Source organism: Petaurus breviceps, unplaced genomic scaffold, assembly GCF_028583685.1.
Source record: "Petaurus breviceps papuanus isolate PSGF00001 unplaced genomic scaffold, PetGlider_PUasm1.0 90686, whole genome shotgun sequence".
In the NCBI taxonomy this organism is placed as follows: domain Eukaryota; kingdom Metazoa; phylum Chordata; class Mammalia; order Diprotodontia; family Petauridae; genus Petaurus; species Petaurus breviceps.
This window is the reverse complement of record NW_027187309.1, coordinates 7,616,627-7,636,032: the sequence shown is the minus strand read 5'-3', so window position 1 is coordinate 7,636,032 and position 19,406 is coordinate 7,616,627.

The window sequence follows — 19,406 nt, the reverse complement described above, 5'->3', positions numbered from 1 at the left end:
GGGGGAACAAGCACCAGTCTAAGGGGTAGTCACTCTTGGTTTAAACTTCTTGGATCTGGATTGCAGTCTAGGGTGGAGGTCCTGGGGTGTGTGTCCAGCTTACCAGAGTGTGTGGAGACCTCAGAGAGGGCACCCATATAATACCTCCGGCAGCTGAGAAAACTCCAGTGTTTGGGACGAAAGCTCCCCTGTCTGGTGGTAGAGTCCTACTGTGGCAAAAAGCCCAGGGGTCACTTGACTGAGGGGCAACATGACCAGGCAAAGGAAACAAAGCAGACAGAAGATTCCAACATTAGACTTCTATTTTGGGGACAAAAGGAGCAAAGCATGGAACAGGAGGAACACAGTGAAGTTAGAACTCCTGCCCCAAAAGCTTCAAAGGAAAATATGAGCTGGTTACAGGCCATAGAGGACCTTAAGAAGGAGATAAGAGAAGTGGAGGAAAAACTGGAAAGAGAAATGAGAACGATGCAAGAAAATTATGAAATGAGATTCAGCCTGACTGAGGAAAATAATACCTTAAAAAATAGACTAAATCAAAGGGCAAAAGAGGCTCAAAAAGGCAATGAGGAGAAGAATGCCTTAAAAAGCTGAATTTGTCAGATGGAAAAAGAATCTCAAAAACTCACTGAGGAGAATCATTGCTTCAGAATTAGATTGAAGCAAATGGAAGGTAATGACTTTATGAGAAATCAAGATGCTGTTAAACAGATCCAAACAAATGAAAGAAGAGAAGGCAATGTGAAATATCCCATGGGAAAAACCACTGACCTGGAAAATAGATCCAGGAGAGAAAATTTAAAAATTATTGGATTAGCTGAAAGCCATGATGAAAGTAAGAACCCAGAAATCACCCTCAAGAAAGTTCTCAAAGAAAATTGCCCTGATGTTTTGGAACCAGAGGGCAAAATAGAGGTTGAAAGAATCCACCAATCACCTCCTGCAAAAGATCCCAAAAAGAAGACTCCTAGGAATATTATAGCCATGTTCCAGAATTCCCAGATTAAGGAGAGAATATTACAAGCAGCCAGGAAGAAACATTTTGAATATTGCGGAAACACAATCAGGATAACCCAGGATCTGGCACCTTCTACACTGAGGGATCGAAGGGCCTGGAATATAATATTCCGGAGGTCAGTGGAGCTGGAATTAAAACCAAGAGTCACATACCCAGCAAAACTGAGTATCATGTTTCAGGGAAAATATGATCATAGAGGACTTTCAAGCATTCCTGCTGAAAAAACCAGAGTTTAAGAGAAAATTTGAAATTCAGATACAAGAAGCAAGGGAAGCATGAGAAGGTAAACAGGGAAAAGAAATCATAAGGAACTTATCAAAGTTGAACTATTAACATTCCTATATGGAAAAACAATAATTGTAACTTATGAAACTTTTCTCAGTAGTTGAAGGGAATATATATATATATATATGAGGGTATATGGACATATGAATACATATGTAAATGTGTGTATATATGTTTACAGGTATACATAGATAGAGGGCACAGGACCAATGTAACAGGAAGGGACGATACTTAAAATGTGAAATTAAGTGGTGAGGGAGGAATATAATGACAGGAGATGGGGAGAGACAGAATGGAGTAAACTCTCTCATATAGAAGAGGCAAGGGAAAATGGTTACAATAGAGGGGAAGAATAGGAAGGCAAAAGGGAATGGGTCAACCTTACTCCCATTGAATTTGGCTTGAGGAGGTAATGCAATACACACTAAATAGTGTATCTCACCCTCCAGGAGGGTAGGGGGGAAGGGGATGAGAAGGGCAAAGATGGAAGGGAGGGCAGGCTTGGGGAGAGTGAAGTTGGAAGCACCCACTTTCTAAAGGTACGGTACCAAAGTAGAGAATAGAACAAGTGGGAGGTGGGATAGGAGGGAGGGAACTATAGTTAGTCTTTTACAATATATCTACTATGTTATTGTTTTGCATTAGCCACACATGTACAGCCTATACTGAACTACTTATCTTCTCAGTAAGAGTGGATGACAAAGAAGGAAGGGAATTCAAAGTTTTAAAGTCAAATACTCAAATATATATATATATATATACACATATCCATATACATATATATGTATTTATATATATAATTTTATTTTAAAAAAGAAAATATGGTTATTCAATGAAATAGAGGACTTTTAAGCATTCTTGATCAAAAAAAAAACACAGCTGAACAGAAAATTGACCTTCAAATACAAGAAGCAAGAGAAGCATGAGAAGGTAAACAGGAAAAAGAAAGCATTAGGAACTTATTAAAGTTGAATTATTTACATTCCTACATGGGAAAATGATAATGGTCATTCATGAGACTTTTCTCAGTATGAGGATAGTTGAAGGGAATATATCTATATCTATTTCTATATCTATCTATCTATCTATCTATACATATATGTATTATAGGACAGTCTATGTTTGTATAAAAATATATATGTGAGTGTGTGTATATGTGTGTACATGTATACATAGACAGAGTGCACAGGATGAGTTGAATATGAAGGGATGGTATTTAAAAAATAAAATTAAGAGGTGAGAGAGGAATATTTTGGGAGAAGGAGAAAGTAAGAGATAGAATAGGGTAAATTATCTCATATGAACGAGGCAAGAGAAAACTGTTACAATGGAGTGGAAGAGCAGGAAGGTGGAAGGAAATGGCTCAACCTTACTCTCATTGAATTTGGCTTAATGAGGAAATAACTTATACACTCAATTGGTTATCTTACCCTACAGGAAATTAGGGGGGAGGGGGATAAGGGTGGATGATAGAAGGGAGGGCAGATTGGGGGAGAAGGTAGTTAGAATCAAACACTTTTGAAAAGGGGCAAGGTCAAAGGTGAAAATAGAATAAGTATGGAGCAAGATAGGATGGAAGGAGATATAGTTAGTCTTTCACAATATAACAACTGTGGAATTGTTTTGTGTAACTATGCATGTATACCCTGTATTGGATTGCTTTGTCTTCTCAGTGGGGGTGGGTGAGGAGGGAAGAAGGGAAAGAATCTAGAATTCAAAGTTTCAAAAACAAATGTAAAAAAAATGTTTTTTGCATGCAACTGGGAAATAAGATATACAGTCACTGGGGTATAGAAATCTACCTTGCCCTACTAGAAAGTTAGGGTTGGGGTGGATGAGGATATAAGAGAGAGCAAATTGGGGGAAGGGGTATTCAGTAGGCATTATATCTTGGGGTGGGGGTAAGGGAAAGACAGGGAGAAAATTTGTAACTCAAAATCTTGTGGAAATGAATGTTGAAAATTAAAAATAAATACATAAAAGATTAATTAATAAAAAATAAAGCCTTTGTTAATTTTGTGTTGAGATGTTTAGGCATGAGGGAGGGATATGGAGTGCTGTATATAAGAAATAGAAGAAATGCCAGTTTGACAAATCATAATGTGGTAGAAGAGTGATGTGCAATGAGGCAGAAATGGTCAGTTGGCATAAGATTGCAAGGGTCTTCAAATGTGAAACCAAATGAATTTGTATTTGATCTAATAATTAGTAAGGAACTTTTGGAATTTATTGGATAGAGGAAAAACCTGATCAGATATTAGGAAAATCACATTGGCATTGTTTGGAAGATATATTGGTGAAGGAGAGAGTATAATCAATGAGACCAATTATGGAGCTATTGCAACAGTCCCAGTGAGGGATGATAAGATGATTAATTAAAGTAAGAATTGTGCCAATGGAAAAACATAGCAATTGAGTGCCCATAAATGGTTAATAATCGGCTCTCTGGGGAAAACAAAACAAAACAAAGCAAAACAAACCCTTGTACATGTAAAACAGTTTTAAGTGTGATCTGCTTTGTTAATATTTTCTCTACTACTTTCTTATCTAGACAAACAACAAAACAGTACGTGAGAATTTGCTGTTTGATCAATGTGAGCTTACATTAAGATTAATAATTAGGCCTCATGAGCTGCCTCAACCTAAATAATTCAGCAAGAAGATATATAAGGAAAACATTGTGAAGGTATCAATGGCAAGCAATGATAACCAGCAGGGTGGCTGGATTCTCCAACATACAAAGTTTGTTCTCAGCCTCTAATTAGTTCTGTCTTGAATGAGCATTTCCTCTAGCATTCAGAAGCTTGTAAGGATTTAGAATTTTACTTTCTTCTATTTAATTTTAGGTAAGAAAGCTGCATTGTCTTTAGTATTTATAATGGTGACTTCAAGACCTTAAATTGAAAGATTCATCTCATTAGTGAGTTTTCTTTAGATTTTTGGGGAAAAATTTTTTGGACTCATTTTGAACATGTTCTTGTGCTTTTTGACTTCTTTGTAATAAAGAAGTACTTAAAACAATACTCTCATTTACTGACAATTTCATATGTAGTGATATCAAAACCTTTTTCTGATTAAAGTTGAAGACTTTCTGTGGCTATGTTGATAAATTTCTTACAAGGTTCTTGAAAAGTATTTATTGCCATCATTTGTTTGTATAAAATTTAGCTTTAAAATAAAACAGTGAAAGACTGTTGTAAGGTAACCCAAATCACATGCCACCTGATTTTGAGCCCACCATTAAGCCACCATTAGGCCCCTTTATATTTGTCTTTGTCTTTATCCTAAACCCTGTAACTGCTTGTAACAGCTTAAAAGCATATCACCCAAGGCATGGTTCCCTGCTTCCTCATCTTTCCCTTAAGTTAGTACTTCCCTAAATCAGTAAGCCTTTAAGCAGCATTTTGTATAAGGATTATGGTGCAAGTGTGCACAGAGATCATGGGGCAAGTCTATCCCATGCAAGACACCACCCTGTTCTGGGATGCTGACCCAGCAAGTTCTTCCACCCAGAACACTGACCAAGCAGGGTCCCCCACACCCTTCACCCAGAACATGACCCTGGCCTGTTCCATGACCTTAGCCTGTTTTGGGAAATTCTACTTCCTCTGTGCCCCCTACCCTGTACCCTCCACACTGTTCTGGGTGGGACCCCATCACATGGAGGGTCCCAGCCTTGTACCCTTGCACAATGTTTCCCAAATTAGCCCTGAGCTATAGATCCAACCAATGGCTGTTCTTGGCTTCTATATGTCATTGCTTATGCTAGCTCCCCTCCCCAATTGTGGTTTTAGTCATTTTTGCCTTTATAAACATGGCCTTTATTTTAATTAGGGGCTGCCTAATGTGAGTGTGATTTTCTTGCATCACTCTCATTTATCTTACTTGATTTTCAAAATCATTTTTGACCTCTTCCATTTCTGGAGTCCAATTCATGTTTTCTTAGAGACATTTGATATAGGAGCTTTGACTTTATTATCTTCTTCTAATTGCATATTTTGTATGATTCTATATTCTGAAGAGTTTTTTTTAATGCTTTTTGCTCATTTTCCTAGACCATTACTTGAGTTTTTAGCTTTTTGTTAAGGCAGGACTCTGCTCCCAGGGTGGAGGGTGTACTATCCCAAATTTTAGGGGGTTTGTGCCATTGTTTTCAGAGATTCTTCTAGGGCTCAATAAATTTTCAATTCTTCCAAGGATATGATCAAAGGAAAGGTGTTTACTCCTTTCCCGGCCTGTGCTTTGGTTCATGCGTGGAAACAAGCACTCCTTTCTATCTTGGAACTGGGAAGTGTATTCCCTCTCCACTGCAGCCACAATCTGTGATGCCAGTGCTCCTCACCTCAAGACTGCCACCAAGGACTGTGACCCAGTCCAAGCAAGGCAAAGTAAGAGAATTCTGCCTCAGCGCCAGTAAAGAGATCCTTGAATCCCCCTGTGATCAACTGCTCAATCCTCCCACTGTCTATTGGCTAAGTGCTCCAGAGGCAGCAATAGCAGCAGCTGTTGCTTCCTTCACCTCCACTGACTCCAACATCCTGAGGCTGGCGCTGGATTACACTCCTCTCCCACCCATGTCCAAACAGACCTTTCCTACTGACCTTCTAAGTTGTCTTGGGTGTTTGTAGATTGGGAAGTATGGAAACCACCACAGCTGCCAGTGATTTAGGGATCTTAAGCCTGCTCCAGACTCATCTGTTTCTGCACAGCTCATGGTTGGACTGTGCTCTTCTCCCAGACTGGTGCCACAGAACTTCCCTGTTGATCTTCCAGGTTGTCTAGGCCTGGAAATTTGTTTCATTGTGATTTTGTGGGTTCTGCTGCTCTAGGATTAATTTAGAATCATTTTACAGGAATTTGGAGGGTTTGTGGGGAGAGCTCAAGCAAATCCCTGCTTTCACTCTACCATCTTGGATCCAAATAGTACTTTATTTTCAAGAAAAAAAGAGGAAAAATAAAAATAATTGTTTGCAGACTTGAATATGCCTGAAAATATATACAATTTTCATGATACTTGTTTACTTCCTACTTCTACAAATAAGTGGTTTAGGCTTGACTTTTCATATCTTGTCTTTTGAACCATACATGCTCTTTATAATTTTAAAACATGTACTTTTGATATGAGTGTGTGTGTATGGTCATCCTTTCCAAATATAATTTATTTTGGAAGGCATCTCATCATTTTCCAGTGTAAGTAATTAATTTTTAAAAATTCTGTTCCATTCAACAAAACCACGCCATGTATTTGCAACTCCTATGACATTACTAATGTCTTTCTCACACCACCTTTTGTTTTGTAAGCTGATAAGCAAATTTATAGGATATTTTAAGACAAAATTATTTTGAAAAAGCAGAGTAGTGCGGGGAAGTATCATAACATTTTTAATAATTGAGTTTAATTGTTTTCAATACAAAAAACAACTCATGTTTTTGCATGAATTTACAGGATAGATGGACATGAAATTTGCTTTCAGTTTGTCTAGTTTGATATTGTTTTTTGCAAAAAAAATAATGTAATATATATTACTATGGATATATGGATGCAACTTTATGATATATAGCCGTCATCATTTTTAGTTTTCTTCAATGTTTAAACTTCAATTAGATTCATAAAATATAATATAAAGAAAGTTAAATCAAGTATTTAATTCATTTTATATTTTGAAACTATTCTATCTGATTTCATTAACTTGATAGAATCTGCATGACAATAAGCATATTTTGGGATGTGGAAGATATTTAAGAAAATTAGCTGAGTAAAATAAGGTAGATTTTCATAATTTATCCCATTTTAACACTTTTAATGATGTGTAACTCTTTTAATGGTCATGCAGATTAGAATTGTAAATCAGGAATCATGTGCTTTCTTGAATTTGGCTATTATTTTACATGGAGTTTAGTGATTTTCTGTCTTCCTATAAATAATAAGTTCCATTTCTAATATCATTTACAATTTTCTTCTAAAGTTATTTTTACATAATAATACTTAAGTCCCATCTGTACAGCATCTAGGGTATACATTCTTTACCTCATAATACTATACAAAACGAAATTGTGAAGTGAAAAACAAAGAAAAGGAAAAACCTTTCTAGTGATAAGATTTACAACACTGTACATGACCTGTAGCACTACACAATCTGTTAGCAGTAATAAGTTATTTTAGATGGCACACTTCAACAGTTATCTTAAACATTGGGCATGTTTGAACAAAAGCCAAGATACCTTACTGAGAGTTGAGAATTCTCACTTGAACTGTCTGATTTTCAAATTTAACTAAAGGAAATGACACACTTCCTTCCAAATATCAATCAACAAAGAGCTGTACACAGAAAGTATTAGAAAGCAATGCACAACTATGGGTCATCACTATAAGAACACACAACTTCACCTTTTGTTGCATGAATAACTACTATTTCCTGAGCTGCTCAACAATTAGCCAGTAAAATTGGACAAGTTTCCATAGACAGGTTGAATGAACATGTACAATTTTATGGTGGGTCTAATACCTATAATGATTTCAACGTAGTGGTGAATATAAATCATATTTGGAGATATCTACAATAACATTAATAGTATCTGAAAATTTTGGGGATCCCTATTTGTGAAAACTTTACAGTTATTACTAATACTACTATGGTTTGTTCATAACTGATGGACATTAAAAATTGTGTTTAGAGGCTAGTGAATATGTTTATATATTTTTCCATCCAATTTCACAGATTAACTTAAATCTATCAAGTCTACCCTATGTTTAAAACACCATTATTAGATATCTCTCCAGTCCCTTTCATAAAAAATGCTATTTATATTCCCATGAATGTTATTAAATAATTATATCTATGGAAAAGGGAACAATCTTTGATTCTTTCTGTCTCACTACAGTGGGAGTGTCCAACAAATTTTAATTTTATTATGCTGTTGTTGGGTTTTAGTTTGTTGTTTTAAAGACAATATGCAGTATTTACCATTATTCAGGATTATATACCAGTCAGAATTAAAATATATAAGTGAACTCATAAAGTTAAATGAAGTCTTCAAAGCTAACCCAAGCTCCTGGATTATCTGTAAAAGCTAATTATATTTAGGTCTCCTCACTTCTAAATTAATTAATTTTTTTTCAGATTTCTTTTTAACATCATTATCTTCCCCAATACTTTATAGTCTTTAAAAAAAAACAAATCCCCAGGGTCAGGTTCTCTAGAATTTACTATTGTAGAAAAGAGCAAAATCCAAATCTCTACTTTACATTGTTCCCTGGCCTTTGATTAATAGATGAACTTCAGGGAGCCCTAAGTGGGTAAACAGGTGTTAATTAGAGTTGTAGAGATCCTGGTTAGGATTCATTTACACCTTAAAGGGAGGGGAATTTAGACAGGCATTCTCCAATTCATCCTCAAGCTCCAGCCAGAAAGGTCATATTGGTGCATGCTATAAATAAAACCAGATTGTCTTGGTTTAGGTAAAGGTGAGAAGGCTTAAGGAATGTTTGCCTTCAAATTATTATAGATTATAAAGAGTGCATAATCTAGATTGATCAAATAATCAAAGAAAAAAAGGTATGAAATATTTGAGATGAAGAAAAGAACCATTGTTGAGAGTTTAGCATTGTGAAGATTATCTGACAAAATAATACTAATACTAATAGCAAAAGCTGACAATTATATAGTGATGTAAATGTGGCAAAAATATTTTATATATAGTGCCTTATTTACATCACAGAACAAATACACAGACTTGGGTTCAGATTCTCACTCTGATATCTGTATGACCTTATTCAAGTCACTAAACATCAGTTTCTCATATATAATATCAGGAATCAGGTTAAATGGATTCTGAGATTCTCTACAGCTCTAAATCTGTGATCTCATAAATCCTGTGTGACAGCAACTATGGTTGTCGTTGCTGGTTTTTTTAGTTGTTTTTTCAGTCATGTCTGATTCTTTGTGACCCCACTTTTGGTGATTTTCCCTCTCCAGCTCATGTTACAGATAAAGAAATTGAGGCAAACAGGGTTAAGTGACTTGTGCAAGGTCAGATAGCCAGTGAGTGTCAGAGGCCAGAACTGAATTTAGGAGAAGGAGTTTTTCTGATTTCAGGCCTGACACACAATCCACTGTGCCATCCTAACTGCCCTAGGCACTATTATTTTAATATAGCAAATGAGAGGAAACTAAGGTTCTGAAAGTTTAAATGAAATGGACATGACCAGGCAGGTAGTAATTATTTGAGGCCAAAAATATGATTTATAATTTCCCAGGCTTTGTCTTATCCCCAACTAGTGTTAGAGTCTCATGAAAACAGGGTTCATTTTGAATTTGCTCCACAGCTTAATAAAACTCTCTTTATCTTGTAGATGCTATGTGTATGTATGTGTGTATATATATATATGTATATATATATATATTTGTGTGTGTATGTATGTATGTATGTATATTTAATTTGAAGCTGAAGACAAGGATAAGAAGCTCTAAAGGTATACAACAGGTATAAAGTTCTTTGCACAGTATGTGAATCAAGAACTTTTAAGGAACTAGAATCATTCCACATTCCAATATGGAGGTTAAAAACAAACAAACAAATAAACATGCCTGAGGAAACCTACTACTGAGTCCAGAAGACACATGTAGTTGGTGCTTTCTGCTGAGGGTAGAAAGTAAACTGCATTTAGACCTAACATGACTAATTGTGAGGGTTTCTTTTAAATGACTTGAATCTGGTTTGGAAATATCATGATAACCACACATTCTTAGACAGTGAATGGGGCAGACACCACAGAGAAAGTAAAAATAAGTCTAACTGCATAGCAGTAGCATTTTAGATAAAAGATCAAGGGCTAGTTGTATCCAAATGTCACCTCCATCAGAACAGTTAATGAGAAATATGCAGTGACAAAGGTAATTCTTGCATAAGTAAGATGTTCAATTCATGACTTCTTTTGGCATGAACTAGTACAAGTTTTTTGCAGGATAACTTATTTATGGTACAATGATCAAAAAGGCAGAACAGTAGATTTGTGAAGACAAAGATAAAATATTATATCTTTTACCAATAACCCAAATGGGAACACCAGCATTTCTCTTCTGATGTTGCTTGTCATTAACCTATAAAAGCTACTAGTCTATTTGTTCAGGCTAGTGTTTCTAAACTGTCCAAGATAAAGAGAAGTGAGAGCAGAAAAGCTAGATTCTGTAATGGCAGATAAATAGAGTTTGGGAGGAGTCTTGTTACAACTGTAGCCCTCTGTGCTGTGTGTGTTCCTGAGTAAATTCTTGTATTAATCTATACTGAACTTTTTTTCATGGTCTTGAGACACAAGACATATTAATGATATCATTTTATCCCAGTCAATGAATCAAAAATAATTTCATAAATTCTTGCTATGCTCAAAACATTTTTCTAGATCCTGGGGATTAAAATAAAAGTATACTAGTCCATAACAAAATTTGCATTTACTGAAGGAGGCATCATACACACACATAAACACATTTATACAAACATACATGCATATATACATACACATATGTATATACATATAGGCATATACAAAATAAATTTGATAGGGGCATGAGCAATTCTCAGTATCAGGAAAGGTTCTATCCAGGTGATAATTTAGGTGAGTCTTAAAGGAATCTTGAGAGTTTAGGGAGCCAAAATAAATAACAGCATCATCAGCAACTCTTTTCACCTTACTGCTATTTGTGTGCTAGAAAACATGCCATTTTGGCCATCAGTGCTCACTGGACTATGAGGTTGCAAAACTAATCACTTGAAGACTAGTTCTGAAGCCAGAGGAAATGATTTTGTATATAATGTCTGCTACTTATGATCTGAGTGAGTTTTGGCAAGTCACTTGCCCTCTACATTCTTCAGTTTACTCATATTTAAAATGGAATCACCAAGATCTGTTGAAATTATGAATCCTATGATCTTTTGAACTGAGCAGGACTATAGGAGTAAAAGAATTATTTTCTTTAAGGCAGTTTTATTTTCCTATCCCTTTATATACAGTTGTATGAGTTTGTATATACCACTAGGATTCCATATCATTGAACAGGACAGTAGGAAGCTTTTTCTACCTTTATTTTGTATGAAAAAAAGAAATCTCTGAAAGGAGTACCATTTCTTTTGGTCTGCCCCTTGAGAGATAGAATGAGCCAGGGAAATGGTCAGATCTGTTCAGATCATTTAGGGAAATAGCCTTTAAGGAAACCCATCAACAAATTCCTTTAACTGAACACAGGATGACAGAGGATTCAAAGCTGAAAAATACAGAGGCTACTCAGTTCAACTCCCTATTCTACAAATGAAAAAAACAACAACAACCATAACTTTTTAAATAAACATTTAAAAAAACAAGGAATTCCAATACTATATGAACTACTGTGGAAAAAGGCAAAGTAGGAATCCTACTAAATTCATTTTGTGACATAAATTTGGTACTGATGCCTAAATCAGCAAGAGACAGAACAGTAAAAGAACACTTATAGACAATTTGCCTAATAAATATTGAAGCAAAAGTGTAAATAAAATACTATCAAAGAGATTATAGCAATTTATCTCAAGGATAATACACTATGACAAGGGATTTATATGAGGAATGTAGGGTTGGTTCAATATTAGGAAAACTATTAGCATAATTGACCATATCAATAGCAAAACTAACAGAAATTATATGATTATCTCAATAGATGAAAACATTTTAACAAAATATGGCAGTGGTTCCTATTCAAAACAATAGAGAGGATAGGAATAAATGTTTTCCTCAAAATGATAAGAAGTATCTATAAAAGTGTTATATATAATGTAGATAAGCTAGAAGCATTTCCAATAAGATCAGAAATGATATAAAGAAGTCCATTATCTCCATTGTTATTCAATATTGAATTAGAAATGTTAGCCTTAACAACAATAGAAGAAAAAAGAAATTAAAAAAAATTAGAATAGGCAAAGAGGAAACAAAGTTATCACTCTTTGCATATGATATGGTGGTATGATAAAAGAATCCTAGAGAATAAAACAAAAAAACTACTTGAAGTAATAACATTAACAAAGTTACAGGATATAAAACAAGCCCACATAAATCATCAGTATTTTAAAAATACCAATTATGCCAAGCACCAAAAGATAGAAAGATAAATTCCAATTTAAAAAACTTTAGGAATATAAAATATTTGAGAGTCTACCTGCCATGACAAACCCAGGTACTATATGAACATAATTATAAGACACTTTTCACACAAATGAAATCAAATCTAAAGAATTGGAAAAAATATCAATTCTTCCTGGAAATGCCAAGCTAATATAAAAAAAATCACACTTCTACATAAATTAATTTACTTATTCAGTGCAATACCAATCAAACTCCCAAAAATATTTTATGGAGTTAGAAAAAATAAAATTCATCTGGAAGAAAAAAAAGTTAAATATATCAAGGGAGCTAATTAAAAATGCAAAGGAAGGTAACCTAGCCATATCAGATCTAAAACTAAAATATAAAGTAGCAATGACTGAATCTATTTGGTACTGGCTAAGAAAAAGAATTAGGTTAAGTACACAAGTACACAAGACACAGCAGTAAATGCCAGTAGCAGTCTATTGTTTGGTAAACACAAAAACGTCAACTTCTGGGATAAGAACTCACCATGTGACAAAAATTACTGGGGAAAGTGGAAAATAATTTGGCAGAAAAGAAACATAGACCAACATCTCACACTGTATACTAAGAAATGGTCAAAACATGTATATGATTTAGAAATAAAGGGTGGTCCCATCAGCAAATTAGGAGAGCAAGGAATGATTTGCCTGTCAGATCTGTGGAGAAGGGAATATTTTTGACGAAATGAGAGACAGAAAACATTAAGAAATGCAAAATGGATAATTTGATTACATCAAACTTTTTTAAAATGTACAAACAGTACTACTGCAATCAAGATTAGATGGAAAGCAAAAAACTGGAAACAATTTTATAGCCAGTGTTTCTGACAAAGGCCTCATTTATCAAATAGAGAACTGAGTTAAACTTATAAGAAGCAAGTCATTCACCAATTAATAAATGGTGAATGGATATGAACAGGCAGTTTTCAGATTAAAAAAAAACTAAAGCTATCTATAGTAATATGAAAAAAAATGCTCTGAATCACTCTTGATTAGAGAAAGACAACTTAAAATAATTCTGAGGTACCACCTCTCACCTATAAAGTTGGCTAATATTACAAAAAAGGAAAATGATACATGTTGGAGAAGACATGGGAAAATTGAAATATTAATGCATTAAGATGGTGGAGTAGAAACAGGACCTCCATGCAGCTCTGGCTCCCACCACATCCAATTCATGTAAAAGTGGACTCTGAACAAACTTTGGAGCTACAGAACCCATAAAATGACACAAAATGAAAAGCTAACCTCCCATTGAGGACAGCCTGGCAGGCTGGCAGGAATCAGCCAGTGCAGCATTCTGGGAGCCAACTGCAGCCCGATGTGAGTTGGAGGTTTTAGCCCCAGGGCAAGACTGACCAACCACTGGCTGGAGGACTCCATTATCACCAGCAGATTTAATTTTTAGAATTACAACACATAGATGCTAAGGACAAAGTGAGAGGTCAGAACAGTGGGGATTTTGGGATCCAGTATTTGGGAGTGCATCGGCCACTTACTCTGGGGCAAAACGCTGCTGAGTCACCGTGGTGCAGCCACCACCACATGGCAGCTTCAGCCCTGGCCTGCAGAGTGTAAGGAGACCAAGCGACCAGTCTGAGGGGTAATTGCTGTTGCTGTAACCTGCTTGGATCTGGATTACCAGCTAGGGTGGAGGTCCTGGGGTTTGTAACCAGCTTGCCAGAGTGTGTGGAGATTTCTGAGAGGGCACCCAACTAATACTTCCAGAGGGTGAGAAAACCCCAGCGTTTGGAACAAAGCTCCCCTGTCGGTGGCAGAATCCTACTGTGGCAAAATGCCCAGGGGTCAAGTGACTGAGGGGTGACAAGACCAGGCAAAGGAAGCAAAGTAAACAAAAGACTCCAACATTAGACTCCAATTTTGGGGACAAAAAGGATCAAAGCATGGAACAGGAGGAAGACAGTGAAGTTAGAACTCCTGCACCAAAAAAATCAAAGAAAAATATGAGCTGTTTACAGGCCATAGAGGACCTTAAGAAGCAAATAAGAGAAGTGGAGGAAAAATTGGGAAGAGAAATGAGAATGATGCAAGAAAATTATGAAATGAGAGTCAACAGCCTGACTGAGGAAAATAATACCTTAAAAAATAGACTAATTCAAATGGCAAAAGAAGCTCAAAAGGGCAATGAGGAGATGAATGCCTTAAAAAGTCAAATTGGCCAGATGGAAAAGGTACCTCAAAAGCTCCCTGAGGAGAATCATTCCTTCAGAATTAGATTGGAGCAAATGGAAGCTAGTGACTTTATGAGAAATCAAGATGCTATTAAACAGATCCAAACAAATGAAAAAATAGAAGGCAATGTGAAATATCTCATGGGAAAAACCACTGACCTGAAAAATAGATCAAGGAGAGATAATTTAAAAATTATTGGACTACCTGGAAGCCATGATCAAAGTAAGAACCTAGAAATCATCCTCCAGGAAGTTCTCAAAGAAAACTGCCCTGATGTTTTAGAACCAGAGGGCAAAATAGAGGTTGAAAGAATCCACCGATCACCTCCTGAAAAAGATCCCTAAAAGAAAACACCTAGGAATACTATAGCCAGGTACCAAAATTCCCAGATCAAGGAGAGAATATTACAAACAGCCAGGAAGAAACAATTTGAATATTGTGGAAACACAATCAGGATAACTCAGGATCTGTCAGCTTCTACACTGAGGGATCGAAGGACTTGGAATGCGATATTTCAGAGATCAAAGGAGCTGTGATTAAAACCAAGAATCACCTACCCAGCAACACTGAGTATCATGTTTCAGGGTCAAATATGGTCATTCAGTGGAATAGAGGACTTCCAAGCATTCTTGATGAAAAAACCAGAGTTGAATAGAAAATTTGACATTCAGATACAAGAAGCAAGAGAAGCATGAGAAGGTAAACAGGGAAAACTAATCACAAGGAACTTATCAAAGCTGAACTATTGATATTCCTACATGGAAAAATGGTAATTTTAACTGATGAAATTTTTCTCAGTATGAAAATAGTTGAAGAGGATAGAAATATATATGTGTGTGTGTGCACATATACACACACACATATATATGTATGCATATATACATCTATGTATACATATATATGTATATATTGCAGGGTATATGGGTATATGAATATCTATGTGAATGTGTGTGTAGATGTTTACAGGTATACATAGAGGACACAAGATTAATTTAATAGGAAGGGATGATACTCAAAAGATGAAATTAAGAGGTGAGAGGAATATAATGAGAGGAGATGGGGAGAGACAAAATGGGGTAAACTATCTCATACAGAAGAGGCAAGAGGAAATGGTTATAATGGAGGGGAAGAACAGGAAGGCAAAAGGAAGTGGGTCAACCTTATTCCTATTGAATTTGGCTCTGTGAGGGAATGACATACACACTAAATAGAGTATCTCACCCTAGAGGAGAGTAGGGGGGAAGGGAATGAGAGGGGGAATGATGGAAGGGAGGGCAGGCTGGGGAGGGAGGGAAGTTGGAAGCACCCACTTTTAGAAAGGGATGGGATCAAAGTAGAGAATAGAAAAAGTGGGAGGTGGATAGGAAAAAGGGAAATATAGTCAGTCTTTTACAATATATCTACTATGGTAATGTTTTGCTTTAGCTACAAATGTAGAACCTATACTGAATTGCTTATATTTCCAGTAAGGGTGGGTGACAAGGGAGGAAGGCAATGAATCTGGAATTCAAGTTTTAAAGTCAAATGTTTAATATATATATATATATATATATATATATATAGTATAATTAATACTATTTTATTTTACATGTAATTGGGAAATAAGATATACAGGCACTGGAGCATAGATATTTAACATGCCCTACTGGAAAAGTCAAAGCAGTGTGGGAGAAGATATAGGAGAGAGAAGATTGGAGGATCGGATATCCTGTGGGACTACTATTTTGGGGCAGTGGGTAGGGGAAAAACAGGGAGAAAATTTGTAACTCAAAATCTGGCCGAAATGAATGATGTAAATCAGAAATTAATAAACATTTGAAAAAAAAGATTTCAAATTTGGGAGGGTGTGGAAGGCATGTTAATGTATATACAGGAGGGAACATGTAATCAATTAAATAAATGGGATATCATTTAAACTGGGTGTTGAAGAGAGTGGATATCCCTGATACTTTGACTCAGTTTGTTGGCATCGTTCCTTTGCATTCTAATCAATCAATTAATCATTCAATAATATTACTGTGTGCCAGTAATGGAGTGCTAGGCACTGGAAACTCAAAGACAAAACACACATATGAGATTGCATTTTCTTTGTTCTTACCTCATACTCTTGCATGTTCCACCCCTAGAGATCTCTGATAATCCTTGCTGAGAGAAACTTCTACTTAACTGAAAAGTTATGTGCTCAACGGACTTTATTTTTGGCAAATAAAAACAAAATAATTTAGTAAAAAGACTACATGACTTTTAATCAATAGAAATCTTTATTTGAACCCTATCTCTGGCACAGGTAATATTGCCCTAAATCAACCATATTTCAGAACCTTTGTTTCTCCATATGTAAAACCATTGTGATAATGCTGTTATTGCCTTGATGAATTGTTTTGACCTAAACGATTTACTACATGTGAAAAGGCCATTATAAATCTTAAATCCCTATATAGAGGCCAACTATCACCATTGTTATTGGTCTCCTTTTCTTCTTCCTCGTCATTTGGCCCACGTGTTTAATAATTAATGGGAAATTTACAGATCAACAAAACATAATAAATAATAGCCTCACAGTCATCATTGAAAGCTAATAGACTGAGTTTCCTTCAATTAACATTTATAACACATTTTTTCCAGGGACAGCACTGTCCTGGGTGCTAGAGATTTTTTTAATTAACATGCAGCAATGGAAATGTCTAATTTATTTAAAGAAATATACCTAAAAGAAGAAATAGTGCATATTATAAAAGTAAGTAAACTGATATGCTCTTTTGCCCTTGACATCACTTTTAGAAATAGGTCGCAAGAAGGCTAGGGATAGAGAAAAAGATATACACCAAAATATTAATAAGATTTTATGCTTTTGTTTTAGTCAAAAAGTAAAATCAAAGTGAGTACATAAAAATTGAAGAAAGTCAACATACAACAGTGCATAAAAGCAATGAAGCATTGTTGGCGTTCATTCATTCAGTATTGTCCAACTCTTAGTGATTCCATGGACCATACTGTCCATGGGATTTTCTTGGTAGAGTTACTAGGGTGGCTTGTCATTTCCTTCTCCAGGGGTAAGTGACTTGCCCATGTCCATACAGCTAATGTGTGTCTGCGGCCAGATTTGAATTCACATCTTCCTGATTCCAGGCCCAGGATTCTATCCACTAAGCCATATGGTTGCTTAAAATGAAGAATTACTTTTTTATGAAAATGACAGATGTGAGGAATTCAGAGAAACTTAGGAGGACTTGTATGAAATGATATTAAATGAAATAATCAAAATCGAGAAAACAATATACAAAATGATTACAGTAATGGAAAGAAAAGACATACTAAAAAATAGAAAGTCAGAACTCTCATAGATACAATGGCCAATGATAACTCCAAAATGCAGAGGATGAAACAGAGTTCCACTTCTCAGTAGAGATTACTGAACTGCATGTGCAAAATGAAATAAATGTTGTCTTGCATAGCCCTAGTGTCAATTTGTTTTGTTTTACTACATATCTCCATTACAAGCAATGATTCTTTGGAGTAGGAGGGTTGATTTGTAAGTGAAAATGATGTAAAAATAAAGGAAAAATTGAAATGTCAGGGTTCTAAAATATTCTTGAAATATTAAATGATCCAAAAGTTATTTTAAGGTTTTTTTTTATCCTTCACAGAATCTCACAAAAAAAAGTTTTACTAAACCATGGTACATATACAATCTACAATGATACATTGTACCCACAGTAGCAAAATCACAAATCCCTGAAATGTTGACGTGTAGCTTCCAAAATATGGACCCTCATTCACAGTAGCACATCTGTTTTCATTTCTATGAATTGTTTGCAGTATTAGATTACAAGGATGGATGAAAATCTCCCTTTAGTTTATTAAGTATTTTAGGAGATGGTAGTTTTGTCACTCTCTGTGAGGCTTGCCAATGATCTTGGCATGAAGAAGAGATTAATGATGTAGCACTGGGTTCCATAAAGGATGTCAAACATATGGGCCATTACTCTAGCCAAAAGATGTGAGCAATTCCTTGGCAGTACCACCTACTATATGAATTTTTTTATATTTCATAATGCCTCAATTGATCTTCAAATACCAATGTCATGCCATAAAAATTGAAGGATGTTAAGCATTATATTTATTTTTTCACCTTATATAGTATAATCACATGACTGGATTCCCCCCCCCCCAATAACTGCACATTGTTAATTGTCCTTCACTTTCTTTTTTCCCTAAGGTCAACAAGTTCTTAAGCTATGAGATTTTCCCAGAAGGATCCTTGGGACTACATTTATTAAAAAGGTATGAGAATCTTTCCAGCTCTGCCAGCTTTGAGGCTTAGTTTTAATTACTGCTAACGAAAGAAATGATTTAGTGGGTAGAAAAATGACTATTAGAAAGAATCATTAGTGTGTACATGCACTTCATAGCCGATCTCCTTAGAAGCTTAGCCTGTGTCTCTCAGAGTGATCCATTTCATTTCACATTTGGAAATTATTCTGGAGACAAAGGTAAAGTTAATAGTTCAGATTTTACCAGGAATCTTGTGACTCTGAACCTAATGTACTTTCCCCTATATTAGCCTTTCTGCAAACATTGTGTCCAGAAAAAAAGGATGATAATCAAATTATCCACAATCTAGTCGAATTCAGTGTTTGAGGAGTCAGGAGACATAGATTTCTAACACTTACTAGCTAGGTAATCATAGACAAGTCATATATCCTCATTAAACAATTTTCCTTATCTATAAAATGCCAATAATAATTCCAACACT